General features: G+C 40.7%; 1 non-coding gene across 1 annotated transcript; it reads right to left on the reverse strand.

Annotated features, from left to right (window-relative positions):
* Nucleotides 1-10,096: 10,096 nt before the first annotated feature.
* LOC147365603 (U6 spliceosomal RNA) lies at nucleotides 10,097-10,201 on the reverse strand. Its single transcript, XR_015133530.1, has one exon. It is a non-coding gene; the product is annotated as a U6 spliceosomal RNA (small nuclear RNA).
* Between the last annotated feature and the right edge of the window lie 1,943 nt (nucleotides 10,202-12,144).

Below are 12,144 nucleotides of genomic sequence, written 5' to 3' on the forward strand. Positions count from 1 at the left end.
TTGTTTTCCTTTTTATCTGTTTATTATCTTGGCACAGATACTAGTTTGGTAAGTGTGCTCACAGAAGAATTTGCAATAGAAGATAGTGGAAGGCTAATGCTTCATTGGTAGATGCAGTCAGTTAAACCTTTCTTCTCTTTTTTAAAACCACCACAGTGATTAAACAGAACAATGACAATGCTTAGTGGAAAAAGTTGCTGTCAAAACATTTACAGTGGCATCAGTGTGAACTGTGATAGCAGCATGACAAATGAAGATGGGATATGATGTCCAATTCAGATGGAGGGTCTCTGGACATAGGTAATTATGTTTATTAGATAACAGGTCTTCTACTTTCTCTATAACATATACCTTCAATATTTAAGAAAATAAAAATTCACCTTTCTTAGCTTCTCATTGTTAATAAGCATTAAACCGTTTTTTTCTAAATACATGGAAATAATTGACTTATACAGTAAAAATCCAAGGCAGGAAATTCTGATTATTTAATTTCATTTATTCCTGCTGTGTTTATTTAAGTAAAGCTGTAAATACCACTGATGGGTTTACAGGGAGACACAGATGTGTTCTATTAAATAATTACTCAGCAAAATTATTTGGTTGTGAATTAAAACATGCTGACTTTAATGAGATTTCCTTTAAAAATTGTCTTCAAAATATTTGTATGCATCATTATTAGAAAAGCAACATAGTAGAGTGGAAAAATTTTTTGACTGGTGGTCAGAATATGTGGGTTCAAGTCCTGGCCATGCCCCTCAAAATGGAAACTTCTTATTTGTAAAATTTCCTGATTTGGATTTCTTCCTGCCAAATAAATATATGGCATTTAAGATGCCATACATTTTAAGATTTATGTAAAAATTATTTTGATTTTTGTAAAAACAAATTTGAGGGAATGAGAATGAAGTTGATCTTAAGATTGCCATTGACTCATTAGGATTTCCTAATTTTTGCCTCATCTTTTTTACAAGGGAGCACAAACTCCCTATAAGCTTTAGGGAAAAATGTATTTTTTCCCCTATCCAGGTAAGGGATAGAGTTGATTTGTCCTGGTAGTGATAGTGAGAAACATAATCCATCTAAATAGTGCTCTTCTTTTGGCCTCCAATTGAAAGGCAGAAAGAAAAGAGAATAAACTAGAAAATCCTGGGATGTGGTTTGGCATTCCCAAACCTTGGTGCCTTCGGGGCTGTGTGCTGTGTGGCTTGGGGACTGTGCCAGCAGCATGTTCTGGTACAGCCTTCTTAATGGACTGGTGTGTGTGTGTGTGTGTTTGTGTGTGTGGGTGTGTGTCTGTAGAGGGTGGGTAGAGGGTGGATCAGGAATTCATCTTTGTATGCCTGGCAGGATATATTGGTTTTGGCCTTTTTTCTTGAAGAATTAGCTTCATTAGGTTTTTTAATTACTCCCCCTAAACGGATAAATGAATGACTCTTTTCCAAAGAGTTATCATTTGGTGCCAGCGATCAAGCATTACTCCATACCACTCCATGTGACACAGGATGTGGTCTGATATTTAATCTAAGTGCAGGCTCCACTTTTTTGCTGGGTAGAGTGAATAGACTTATAAAGCTTCTTTGTTATGGAATGACTTCTTAGCAAACTGCCTTCTCTTTTACTTAGAAACCAAATTACTAGGATAAAAAGAAAAAAGTCCAGACATTATACACTTCTTGGCCTCCCACAGCCATTTTGGTAGAAGGTGATGAATGCGTTTTAGTGGATTAATATTTCTGGAATGTGAGCAGGGTCAGTCCACAGCAGACTGAGCAGGATTGTCACTCCAGGGACCTAGTCAGGACTGCTGATCTCTCTATAACATTCAGCCTGGAAACAAAGCCTGCACCTCTCAATTGCCCTTCCATATTTCATTTCCTTGGATCTTACCCTATGGAAAGTAGGTGGAGTTGGAATAAGTGGAATGAGCATAACAAGCCAATCTTTTCATTTATCTATGTTAGCTGTATGCTACCCTTCTATATAATAAAATGTCTAAAGTTAGTAATTGCACTTACCTAGAATTGCACATCACTTAGATGGCAAATAGATGGAGAAACGATGGAAACAGTGACAGACTTTATTTTCCTGGGCTCCAAAATCACTGCAGATGGTGACTGCAGCCATGAAATTAAAAGACACTAGCTCCTTGGAAGAAAAGCTCTGACAAATCTGCTGCTGCTGCTGTGTCGCTTCAGTCGTGTCCAACTCTGTGGGACCCCATAGACGCCAGCCCACCAGGCTCCACCGTCCCTGGGATTCTCCAGGCAAGAGTACTGGAGTGGGTTGCCGTTGCCTTCGCCACTGACAAACCTAGGCAGCATATTAAAGAGCAGAGACATTACTTTGCTGACAAAGGTCCATATAGTCAAAGCTATGTTTTTTTCCAGTAGTCATGTATGGATGTGAGAGTTAGACCATAGAGAAGGCTTAGTGCTGAAGAACTGATGATTTTGAACTGTGGTGCTGGGGAAAACTCTTGAGAGTCCCTTGGACTGCAAGGAGATGAAACCACTCAATACTAAAGGAAATCAATCCTGAATATTCATTGGAAGGACTGATGCTGAAGCTCCAATACTTTGGTCACCTGATGCAAAGAGCAGACTCATTGGGAAAGACCCTGATGCTGAGAAAGGTTGAAGGCAGGAACAGAAAGGGACAGCAGAGGATGAGGTGGTTGGATGACATCACTGACTAAATGGATATGAGTTTGAGCAAGCTCTGGTAGATGGTGAAGGACGGGGGAGCATGGCAGTCCTGGTCCATGGGGTCACAAAGAGTTGGACATGAGTGCATGACTGAACAAGAGTCGCACAGTTGTTGAAGAGATCAGTTCAGTTCAGTTGGTCAGTTGTGTCCGACTCTTTGTGAACCCATGGACTGCAGCACACCAGGCATCCCTGTCCATTACCAACTTCTGGAGTTTATCCAAACTCATGTCCATTGAGTCAGTGATACCATCCAACCATCTCATCCTCTGTCATCCCCTTCTCTTCCTGCCCTCAATCTTTCCCAGCATCAGGGTCTTTTCAAATGAGTCAGTTTTTCCCATCAGGTGGCCAAAGTATTGGAGTTTCAGCTTCAACATCAGTCCTTCCAATGAACACCCAGGACTGATCTCATTTAGGATGGACTGGTTGGATCTCCTTGCAGTCCAAGGGACTCTCCAGAGTTTTTTCCAACACCACAGTTCAAAAGCACTCTTTGGCACTCAGCTTTCTTTACAGTCCAACTCTCACATCCATACATGACTAATGGAAAAAACATAGCCTAGATGGACCTTTGTTGGCAAAGTAATGTCTCTGCTTTTTAATATGCTATCTAGGTTGGTTATAACTTTTCTTTCAAGGAGTAAGCGTCTTTTAATTTCATGGCTGCAATCACCATCTGCAGTGATTTTGGAGCCCTCAAAAATAAAGTCTCTCATTGTTTCCACTGTTTCCCCACCTATTTGCCATAAAGTGATGGGACAAGATGCCATAATGTGATGGGAACAGATGCCATGATCTTAGTTTTCTGAATGTTGAGTTTTAAGCCAACTTTTTCACTCTCCTCTTTCATCTTCATTAAGAGGCTCTTTAGTTCTCTTTCTGCCATAAGGGCGGTTCCATCTGCATATCTGAGGTTATTGATATTTCTTCGGGCAATTGTGATTCCAACTTGTGCTTCATCCAGCCCAGCGTTTCCCATAATGTATTCTGCATATAAGTTAAATAAGCAGGGTGACAATAGACAGCCTTGACGTACTCCTTTTCCTATTTGGAACCAGTCTGTTGCTCATGTCCAGTCTGTTGCTTCCTGACCTGCATATAGGTTTCTCAAGAGGCAGGTCAGGTGGTCTGGTATTCCCATCTCTTTCAGAATTTTCCACAGTTTATTGTGTTGCACGCAGTCAAAGCCTTTGTCATAGTCAATAAAGCAGAAATAGATGTTTTTCTGGAACTCTCTTGCTTTTTCTATGATTCAGCGGATGTTGGCAATTTGATCTCTGGTTTCTCTGCCTTTTCTGAAACCAGCTTGAACATCTGGAAGTTCACGGTTCACGTATTGCTGAAACCTGGCTTGGAGAATTTTGAGCATTACTTTACTAGTGTGTGAGATGAGTGCAATTGTGCAGTAGTTTGAGCATTTCTTGGCATTGCCTTTCTTTGGGATTGGAATGAAAACTGACCTTTTCCAGTCCTGTGGCCACTGCTGAGTTTTCCAAATTTACTGGCATATTGAGTGCAGCACTTTCACAGCATCATCTTTCAGGATTTGAAATAGCTCAACTGGAATTCCATCACTTCCACTAGCTTTGTTCATAGTGATGCTTTCTAAGGCCCACTTGACTTCACATTCCAGGATGTCTGGCTCTAGGTGAGTGATCACACTATCGTGATTATCTGGGTCATGAAGATCTTTTTTGTATAGTTCTTCTGTGTATTCTTGCCACCTCTTCTAATATCTTCTGCTTCTGTTAGGTCCATACCATTTCTGTCCTTTATTGTGCCCATCTTTGCATGAAACGTTCCCTTCGTATCTCTAATTATCTTGAAGTGATCTCTAGTCTTTCCCATTGTGTTTTTTCCTTTATTTCTTTGCATTGATCGCTGAGGAAGGCTTTCTTATCTCTCCTTGCTATTCTTTGGAACTCTGCGTTCAAATGGGAATATCTTTCCTTTTCTCCTTTGCTTTTCACTTCTCTTCTTTTCACAGCTATTTGTAAGGCCTCCTCTGACAGCCATTTTGCTTTTTGCATTTCTTTTTCTTGGGGATGGTCTTGCTCCCTGTCTCCTGTACAATGTCATGAACCTCTATCCATAGTTCATCAGGCGCTCTGTCTATCAGATCTAGTTCTTTGAATCTATTTCTCAGTTCCACTATAAAATCATAAAGGATTTGATTTAGGTCGTACCTGAATGGTCTAGTGGTTTTCCCCAATTTCTTCAATTTAAGTCTTAATTTTGCAATAAGGAGTTCATGATCTGAGCCACAGTCAGCTCCTGGTCTTGTTTTTGCTGACTGTGTTGAAGAGCTAGTTTTTATATAAAGCAATTAAAATACCCATCACATTAAAACAGTATAGCTGGATGATTTGCCTACAGGTAAGAATGGGTGTTGGTATTTTCAATAATTTTATGATATTTTTAATGAAACATAGACCATCAGCAAAAGGGTAGAATAGGTGATCTTCAACTTGAGTTGCCTTCATAGAAAGATGAACTAGCAACAGTCCATGGACAAGATACTTTTGTGAAAATCTCACAGCCCAGGGATGAGACTTAAGTATGATGGACCACAGAAACAAGGGCCTGCATTAGAAGAGCAGTAGAAACATTTTTCACTTTGATTACCTTGTTCCTCTTGCAGGATGGCACAGCTCCACATGGAGAAGCCCCACCCCCCACCCACCATGGGCCCAAGGTTTCTCAGGGGCTACAAGGATCCTAAAGTGGACATCCATTTCCCCTGTGCTTCCTAGGAAACCCATTTTGGTCTGGCCTCATAGGGACCACCGGGGAACTGGTGGGGCTGGACCTCTACAAAGAAAAAAGCAGCAAGGAGGGGCCTCTAGCAATCAGCCTATAGATTGTGGTGAATTGCATTCCTGCTGGCAGTGAGGCCTGAGCATTGATCACTGTCAGTGGCTCTGTCCATCTGTAGAGCTGAGATGGTGGCCCTGTCTGTCCAAGGAGCTTGATCAGCAGTTCTGCCCATTTTTGTCTCCCAGACAATGATCCATACTGGCTGTGAAGCCCATTCTATGCTCCCACCTGAAGAAAGAAGCAAGTCAGCAGCCCCTTCCAACTGCTGAGCATAGCCCTCAGCATTTGTTATTTTTCTTCCGAGGTGCAATCCCACCAGTTCCCCACAAGTCTGTTCGCTAGGTCTGTGTCTCTATTCCTGCCCTGCAAATAGGTTCATTAGTACACATGTATTCGTCAATATATGATATCTGTTTTTCTCGTTCTGACTTGCTCTACTCTGTATAACAGGCTCTAGGTTCATCCACCTCACTACAACTGACTCAAATTCATATCATTTATGCCTAATATTCCATTGCATATATATATTAATACTACAACTTCTTTATCCATTCATCTGTCAGTGGACATCTAGCTTGCTTCTGTGTCCTGGCTATTGCAAATGGTGCTACAATGAACATTAGAGTACATGTATCTTTTTGAATTATGGTTTCCTCAGGGTATATGCCCAGTAGTGGATTTGCTGGGTCATATGGAAATGGCAACCCATTCCAGTGTTCTTGCCTGGAGAATCCCAGGGACGGGGGAGCTTGTTGGGCTGCCGTCTATGGGGTCGCACCGAGTCGGACATGACTGAAGTGACTTAGCAGCAGCATGGTAGTTCTATTCCTAGTTTTTTAAGGAATCTCCGTACTGTTTTCCATAGTGGCTGTCTCAGTTTCCATCCCTATGAACAGTGCAGAGGGTTCCCTTTTCTCCACATCCCCTCCAGTATTTATTGTTTGTAGATTTTTAAACGGTGGCCATTCTGACTTGTGTGAGGTAATACCTCATTGTAATTTTGATTTGCATTTCTCTAATAGTGAGAGATGTTGAGTATGTTTTCATATGTTTGTTGGCCATCTGTAAGTCTTTGGAGAAATGTCTGTTTAGGTTTTCCACTCATTTTTTTTATCAGGTTATTTGTTTTTCTGATATTGAGCTGCATGGACTTCTTGTATATAGTGCTTCATTTACAATTATTTTCTCCCATTCTGAGGGTTGTCTTTCATCTTGTTTATAGTTTCCTTTGCTGTGAAAAGGCTTTTAAGTTTAATTAGGTCCCATTTATTTGTTTTTGTTTCTATTTCCATTACTTTAGGAGGTGGGTCAAAGAGAATCTTGCTTCGATTCACTTCAAAGAGTAATCTGCCTATGTTTCCTTCCAAGAGTCTTATTGTTCCTGGCCTTACATTTAGGTTTTAAATGCATTTTGAGTTTATTTGTGTGTAAGGTTGGAGAAGGCAATGGCCACCCACTCCAGTGTGTAAAGTGTTAGAAAGTGCTCTAATTTTATTATTTTTTTTTGCATGTCACTGTCCGGTTTTCCAGTACCATTTATTGAAGAGGCTGTCTTTTCTCTATTGTATATTCTTGCCTGCTTTGTCAAAGATAAGGTGCTCATAGGTGCATGCATTTATCTCTGGGATTTATATTTTTTTCCATTGATCTATATTTCTATTTTTGTGCAGTACCATACTTTCTTCCATACAGAGGAAGTCAGAAATAGATTTAAGGGACTAGGTCTGAGAGACAGAGTGCCTGATGAACTATGGATGGAGGTTCATGACATTGTACAGGAGACAGGGATCAAGACCATCTCCATGAAAAGAAATGCAAAAAAGCAAAATGACTGTCTGAGGAGGCCTCACAAATAGCTGTGAAAAGAAGCAAAGCAAAAAGCAAAGGAGAAAAGGAAAGATATTCCCATTTGAATGCAGAGTTCCAAAGAATAGCAAGGAGAGATAAGAAAGCCTTCCTCAGTGATCAGTGCAAAGAAAAAGAGGAAAACAACAGAATGGGAAAGGCTAGAAATCTCTTCAAGAAAATTAGAGATACCAAGGGAACATTTCATGCAAAGATGGGCACAATAAAGGACAGAAATGGTATGGACCTAACGGAAGCAGAAGATATTAAGAAGAGGTAGCAAGAATACACAGAACTATACAAAGAAGATCTTCATGACCCAGATAATCATGATAGTGTGATCACTGACCTAGAGCCAGACATCCTGGCATGTGAAGTCAAGTGGGCCTTAGGAAGCATCACTACGAACAAAGCTAGTGGAGGTGATGGAATTCCAGTTGAGCTATTTCAAATCCTAAAAGATGATTCTGTGAAAGTGCTGCACTCAATATGCCAGCAAATTTGGAAAAGTCCGCAGTGGCCACAGGACTGGAAAAGGTCAGTTTTCATTCCGATCCCAAAGAAAGGCAATGCCAAAGAATGCTCAAACTACCACGCAATTGCACTCATATCTCATGTTAGCAAAGTAATGCTCAAAATTCTCCAAGCCAGACTTCAGCAATACGTGAACCATGAGCTTCCAGACATTCAAGCTGGTATTAGAAAAGGCAGAGAAATGAGAGATCAAATTGCCAACATCCTCTGGATCATGGAAAAAGCAAGAGAGTTCCAGAAAAACATCTATTTCTGCTTTATTGACTATGACAAAGCCTTTGACTGTGTGGATCACAATAAACTGTGGAAAATTCTGAAAGAGATGGGAGTACCAAACCACCTGACCTGCCTTTTGAGAAATCTGTATGCAGATCCAGAAGCAACAATTAGAACTGGACATGAAACAACAGACTGATTTTAAATAGGAAAAGGAGTACGTCAAGGCTGTATATTGTCACCCTGCTTATTTAACTTATATGCAGAGTACATCATGAGAAATGCTGGGCTGGAAGAAGCACAAGCTGGAATCAAGATTGCCGGGAGAAATATCAATAACCTCAGGTATTCAGATGACATGGCTTTATGGCAGAAAAGGAAGTAGAACTAAAGAGCCTCTTAATGAAGATGAAAGAGGAGAGTGAAAAGGTTGGCTTAAAGTTCAACATTCAGAAAACAAAGATCATGGCATCTGGTCCCATCACTTCATGGCAAATAGATGGGGAAACAGTGGAAACAGTGTCAGACTTTATTTTTTTTGGCTCTAAAATCACTGCAGAGGTGATTGCAGCCATGAAATTAAAAGACACTTACTCCTTGGAAGGAAAGTTATGACCAACCTAGGTAGTATATTAAAAAGCAGAGACATTACTTTGCCAACAAAGGTCTGTCTAGTCAAAGCTACGGTTTTTCCAGTGGTCATGTATGGATGTGAGAGTTGGACTGTGAAGAAAGCTTAGTGCCGAAGAATTGATGCTTTTAAACTGTGGTGCTGGATAAGACTCTTGAGAGTCCCTTCACTGCAAGGAGATCCAACCAGTCCATCCTAAAGGAGAGCAGTCCTGGGTGTTTCTTGGAAGGACTGATGCTGAGGCTAAAACTGCAATACTTTGGCCACCTCATGAGAAGAGTTGATTCATTGGAAAAGACCCTGATGCTGGGAGGGATTGGGAGCAGGAGGAGAAGGGGATGCCAGTGGATGAGATGGCTGGATGGCATCACTGACTCGATGCACATGAGTTTGGGTGAACTCCGGGAGTTGGTGATGGACAGGGAGGCCTGGCGTGCTGCAGTTCATAGGGTCGCAAAGAGTCAGACAGGACTGAGCGACTGAACTGAACTGAACTGAACTGATACTGTCTTAATTACTGTAGCTTTATAAGTATTGTCTGAAGTCAGGAAGGTTGATTCTCCCAGGTCTTTTTTCTTTCTCAAGATTGCTTTGGCTATTTAGGGCCTTTTGTGTTTCTATACAAATTCTAACTTTTTTTTGCTCTAGTTCTATGAAAAATGCCATTGGTAATTTGATAGAGATTGCATCAAGTCTGTAGATTGCTTTGGGTAGTAGTCATTTTCACAATACTGATTCTTCCAGTCTAAGAACATGATATATCTCTTCATCTGTTTGTGTCTTTCTTTGTTTTCTTTCATTAGTGTCTTACAGTTTTCAGCACATAGGTCAGCAGGTTTATTAGGTAGGTTTGTTCCTAGGTATTTTATTCTTTTTGCTGCAATGGTGAATGGGATTGTTTCCTTAATTTCTTTTTCTGATTTTTCATTGTTATTGTATAGGAAGGCAAGGTATTTCTGTGTATTAATTTTGTATCCTGGGACTTTACTAAATTCATTGATTAGGTCTTGTAATTTTCTGGTGGCATCTTAAGTGTTTTTTATGTATAGTATCATGTCATCTGCAAACAGTGAAAGTTTCATTTCTTTTCCAATCTAGGTTCTTTTTACTTCTTTTTCTTCTCTCATTTCCATGACTAGGAATTTCAAAACTATATCGAATAGCGGTGAGAATGGGCACCCTTTTCTTGTTCCTGATCTTAGAGGAAATGTTTTCAGTTTTTCACCGCTGAGAATAATGTTTGCTGTGGGTTTGTTATATACGACCTTTACTATGTTGAGGTATGTTCCCTCTATGCCCACTTTTTGGAAAGCTTTTTTCATAAAGGGGTGTTGAATTTTTTTGTTTTAATGTGGAATGCTTCACAAAAGTGTGTGTCATCCTTGCACGTGGGGCCATGCTAATCTCTGTTTCATTTCAATTTTACTATATGTGCTGCCAGAGCCAGCACCGGGTGTTGACTTTTGTCTAAAGCTTTTCCTCCATCTCCTTTAAAGACTCTTTATGTGGATATTACTAATTCTACTTTAGTCTTCATAGCTCTAAGCTTTTCACATTTTATCCTTTTTGCTGCCTTTTGGGGAATTGCCTTATCTCAGTTTTCTTGCAATTCATCTTTAAAGTATCTGCCTGTTACTACCCTGATCCACTATGTTCTTTATTTTGACTGCGTTATCTTCGTGTCTAATATTTCCATTGGGCTATTTAAATTTTTTTTCTGTTCTTGTTTCATTTTATTCCTTATCTCGTAAAGAATATCTATCATGCCTAATTTAAAACATTTCTGTTCATTCCAATAATTCTTCTTCAAATGATGTATGTTTTCTAGTTTGTTCACTTAAAAGAAAACAGATGTTATACTCCTCAGATGCCTTGTTCATCATTTTGAGCTTGTATGTCCTTGCTCTTCGGGGGTTACCAGCTGTTCTTTATGGTAATGAACATTGGAGAGGGGATGAGGACAAGTCCCTGGTCAGTGCCAGTAGCAGCAAACTAGGAAGGGGAGAGGGGAGAAGCCCAGGAACCATAGTGCCCTCACCAATAATTCCTGCTTGCTCCATCCTCTGGGACTGCCTTGGTGGCTAAGATGGTAAAGAATCTGCCTGCAATGCAGGAGACCTGGGTTCAAATCAGGGAGATCCCCTAGAGAAGGGAATGGCAACCCACTCCAGTATTCTTGCCTGGAGAGATCCAAGGACAGAGGAGCCTGGTGGGCTACAGTCCACAGGGTCACAAAGAATAGGACACTGAGCGACTGATGCTTCTATACAATTCCTGTTTTGAAACATCTTATGCAAGGGGTTAATATCTTGCCTGGCCAAGGTGGGTGGTTTTAGTCAGTTCAGTTCAGTAGCTCAGTCGTGTCCGACTCTTTGCAACTACACGGACTGCAGTATGCCAGGCCTCCCTGTCCATCACCAACTCCCAGAGCTTACTCAAACTCTTGTCCATTGAGTCAGTGATGCCATCCAACCATCTCATGCTCTGTCATCCCCTCTTCCTCCTGCCTTTAATCTTTCCCAGCATCAGGGTCTTTTCAACTGAGTCTGTTCTTCCCAGCAGGTGGCCAAAGTATTGGAGTTTCAGCTTCAGCATCAGTCCTTCAAATGAATATTCAGGACTGATTTCCTTTAGGATTGACTGGTTGGATTTCCTTGAAGTCCAAGGGATTCTCAAGAGTCTTCTACAACACCACAGTTCAAAAGCATCAATTCTTTGGTGCTCAGCTTTCTTTATTGTTCAACTCTCACATCCATACATGACTACTGGAAAAACCATAGCTTTGACTAGATGGACCTCTGTTGGCAAAGTAATGTCTCAGCTTTTTAATATGCTGTCTAGGTTGATCATAGCTTTTCTTCCAAGGAGCAAGTGTCTTTTAATTTCATGGCTGCAGTCACCATCTGCAGTGATTTTGGAGCCCCCCAAAATAAAGTCTGTCACTGTTCCCATTGTTTCCCCATCTATTTGCCATGAAGTGATGGGACCGGATGCCATGATCTTAGTTTTCTGAATGTTGAGTTTTAAGCCAACTTTTTCACTCTCTGCTTTCACTTTCATCAAGAGGCTCTTTAGTTCTTCTTCACTTTCTGCCATAAGGGTGATGTCATCTGCATATCTGAGGTTACTGATATTTCTCCTGGCAATCTTGATACCAGCTTGTGCTTCATCCAGCCCAGCTTTTCTCATGATGTACTCTGCATATAAGTGAAGTAAGCAAGGTGACAATATACAACCTTGACCTATTCTGTTCCCAATTTGGAACCAGTCTGTTGTTCCATGTCCAGTTCTAACTGTTGCTTCCTGACCTGCACACAGATTCCTCACAAGGCAGGTCAGGTGGTCTGATATTCCTATCTCTTTCAGAATTTTCCATAGTTTGTTTTGATCCAC

This window comes from Bos grunniens, chromosome 9 (genome assembly GCF_055505025.1).
Source record: "Bos grunniens cultivar Pamir isolate PY7600 chromosome 9, Bosgru_T2T1.0, whole genome shotgun sequence".
In the NCBI taxonomy this organism is placed as follows: domain Eukaryota; kingdom Metazoa; phylum Chordata; class Mammalia; order Artiodactyla; family Bovidae; genus Bos; species Bos grunniens.